This window comes from Limulus polyphemus, unplaced genomic scaffold, assembly GCF_000517525.1.
Source record: "Limulus polyphemus unplaced genomic scaffold, Limulus_polyphemus-2.1.2 Scaffold8916, whole genome shotgun sequence".
NCBI lineage: Eukaryota > Metazoa > Arthropoda > Merostomata > Xiphosura > Limulidae > Limulus > Limulus polyphemus.
In genome coordinates, this window is record NW_013674526.1 from 14864 (window position 1) to 18643 (window position 3780).

Here is a 3780-nt window from a genome sequence, read left to right on the forward strand (position 1 = left end):
TGTCCCGTCACGTTGTCACCCTCTTTTATATACCAGACTACCCTGTATCTAGTAAATGCTAGAGCATTCGCCAAGGTACAGGATAGTTGTAGAAACGTGGCGTCACACTAGTCATGTGACTCGCTGACGCAACAGTATCATTTTTGACAAAAACATAAAATAACGCCATCGATTACGAATTTAAATAGTGCCTATGATTTGACCCCTTAGTTAAATTAAAGGTTAAACTAAAATGTCCAAGATTCAGAATGAGTTAAAAATACATTTTGAACAAATAATTCGTGTATAATTAAGACTTATTTGAACCCCAAAGCTTTCAAGCAAGTGGAGTACAAGTTCAGAAGTTGACATGTAACTATCACGTTGTTTATAACATCTTTCGAATTCGATGACGAGGAACCCTCTTTCAGACTAATAATGTTTGGAGATGGCGTGAATGGGTAATGAAGAAAAACTTTAATATATTTTAACATAACAGGAAATGTACAACGTTTCAACGAGGTCACCTTGTCGAAACGTTGTATATTTGCTGTTATGTTAAACTTATATTAAAGTTTTTCTTCATTACCCATTCAAGCCATTTCCAATCATTATTATAACATCTTTGTTATATTTATTTTTATTGGTATTAACTTCTCTCCTAGATGGCGAGTGATTTTCCGGCTGTCCATATCCCAGAATTCCTACATTTATAAGATAAATAGTAGTAGTATATAATGGTGATTTTGGTGACCTAAATTTTATCATTCAGGAAGTTTGCTAAATACGTTAACTATACGCTGTAATAGTTTTACTTTGGTCAACAGGTGTAGGTGTCTTTAGTTATCGTAAACAGTAAAGGTTTCAGAACGCACTGAGGATATTAACTAAGAGTAAGATTTTTTTCTCATTTAGACATGGATGACTACTCTGTCTCATTTAGCAGTACTGCCAGTAGCAACCACTGTACAGTACAGTACTGTGTAGTGCTAAAATACTAGTAGTAATATTGTTAGTATTAGTTGAATGTCATGCATTTAAATCTGACTGTTATGAAAATTAACGAATGTTGATATATATGTAAACATATATGTAAATTTCTTGCTTATTCCTTCACCTAGACATGGTACAGTTGGTTGTAAAACATATATATATTCAATGTTTGCAATACAATTAGTTAGGCCTAATTTTGTTTGGTTTGAACTATTTGCGGAAATACCGAGAAGGAAATGTGGGTTCCTTTAATAATATTAATTATTATTATAGTTTACGTAGATCCTAGTTTCAAAGACAATCGAATAACATAATATTTAAGAACAACAATTGAACAAAGGTCCTTGCTACTAATTAATGCCAGGTCCTCTCATCCACGAAACGAAACTAAAAAAAAAATACTCGGATCCAACCCTTACTTTTAAATATTTATCAAGCATTCTCTTGAATTTACTGCACCCACCACATCTGAAGGCAACCAAATCCAAAGGTCAGCCACCCTGTTAGAAAACCTATCAGCTGAAGATGACTCCTACCATGCCAAAATTTACACTCGTGCTCCCCCTAATCCTAACATCTCAACATTAATTATGAAAATAGATGATGCATACAAAGTCCTAGTTTAGTTTACTTCTACTAGTTATACTTGCCAATCTTGTAATTATGAACACCAAATTACTACAGATAATAAAATTAATGAGATACTTAAACAGATTTAAATTAAATATTGCAAAATGTCAAGAGCTTTGCATTCAAATATCTTCATCATCTGCAGAACCCTCTTAAAATGGCTTGCTTAATGTTGATGTGTTTAATGTAACAACAATATTTTATGCTTATGAAATAAAGTAAAATGATATCATTAGGCTTGTGCAAGTTTTGATGTTTAGTTTAGACATCTAACTTAAAGCCAGTGAAGGAATGGTCTTGGTCAGTAATGCCATTGCCACTTCCTTCCAACATGTTTAGTAATGTACATGAGAGTTGGTCCATCACTTTCTCTTGAGGGGTGGGTGGGTGTGTCTCTAGCTTTTAAACAGAAATGTTCTGTTGCTGACACTAAAGCTAATACAGTTAAAGGGGTAATTTATAATCATTCATTATGAGTCAACAGACATAATTATTTCTCTCTTTATACAAATGGATTAGCATAAAGAATAAACAACAACAAGGTTTCATGTGGTCCTTAAAGGCTGTCCTTTCACACCCACCCTTTAAAAAATAAAAATTGAGCCCCACCATTTACTCAGGAAATCAGTTCCACTCCTGTAAAGTGCTGGACTCTAACACATTTACTACTCAGTCACCATGTTAGAGAAATCTAACACAGCTGACGGTAACTTGCAACTCAGTCATCCTGTTGGAGAAATCTAACAAAGCTGACGGTAACTTACAACTCAGTCATCCTGTTAGAGAAATCTAACAAAGCTGACGGTAACTTACAACTCAGTCACCATGCTAGAGAAATCTAACACCAGGTTAGACTCAAGGCAGCTTTATCTCTCTAACAGGGTGACTGAGTTACTGTCAGCTGTTTTAGATTTCTCTAACAGGATGACTGAGCTGTAAGTTACCGTCAGCTTTGTGAGATTTCTCTAACAGGATGACTGAGTTCTAAGTTACTGTCAGTTGTGTTAGATTTCTCTAACAGGATGACTGAGTACTAAGTTACTGTCAGATGTGTAAGATTTCTCTAACAGGATGACTGAGTTGTAAGTTACCATCAGCTTTGTTAGATTTCTCCAACAGGATGACTGAGTTGTAAGTTAGCATCAGCTTTGTTAGATTTCTCCAACAGGATGACTGAGTTGTAAGTTACCGTCAGCTTTGTTAGATTTCTCCAACAGGATGACTGAGTTGTAAGTTACCGTCAGCTTCTTTTACAAATCTTAAACTTGTGTCTTCTCATTCTTTTAACATGTTACAGCAAAAAGAAATGAAGCCATAATCCTATTGATCTGTTTAAAAATCTTGTAAGCTTCAGTTAGACCACCTTATAACATTCTTTCTTTTCACCCTACTTGTATAAGATTTCCCTTCCATCCTTGGAGTAATAATAGTGCTATTCCTAGTACTAACCCTCCTTGGAACCCAACAGATGAGACCAATAGGTACTCAGTATTCCATGTAAGGCCTAACATAACTAGTTAAGTGTATAGAGAAAGGGGTAACAACTTCTTTCAACTTGTAATGAGTATGTTTATAAATGCACCCTAAAATGTGATGGCTTGAGTTACTATTCATCACTGTACAAAAATCCAGTTCTTTAGTCAAGCTGTTAAGTGGGTTTCTTTCTATATTATAATTGTGATCCAATTTACTATAGCTCAGATGCATTATCTTCCTATTAATGTGATTAAAGATCATTTGCAATATATAAGTCTGGTTTACTAATTGATCCAAGTCATTTTGTAATACCTCAGTACAGCTAGAAATACCCAAGAGCTTATTGTCATCAGCAAACTTTATTGATTTACTGACTGTGCTTTTATCAGTATCATTAATGTAAATATTAAAGCCAAGGCACTGACCCCATAGGCATTGTGCTAGTAACAAGGGTTTGGTTTGACTGAACTCCATTAATAACAACAACTTTTTTCTTTCTCTCATGTGATCTCACAACAATCCAATTAATTAGCCTTTTTGTCCAATGCATTTTGATGTGAGTTTCTTATCTTTTGTTTCTCACCTTATCAAAAACTTTTGGACAATTTAAGTACTCTTAAGTCTGCACACTTTCCTTTATCCAGATAAAAAGTAATATCCTCGAAAAATTATAACAGAGGAATAAGATAAGATTTTCCTTTG

General features: G+C 34.3%; 1 protein-coding gene across 1 annotated transcript in view; it reads left to right on the forward strand.

Moving 5' to 3' along the window:
* Nucleotides 1-709: 709 nt before the first annotated feature.
* The window catches only part of LOC111083291 (myotubularin-related protein 4-like), a gene marked incomplete at its 3' end in the record, with an annotated part of 11636 nt that continues 8565 nt past the window's right edge, over nt 710-3780 (forward strand). Inside the window, exon 1 of the mRNA XM_022379700.1 lies at nt 710-872. The remainder of the gene's footprint in view (nt 873-3780) is intronic.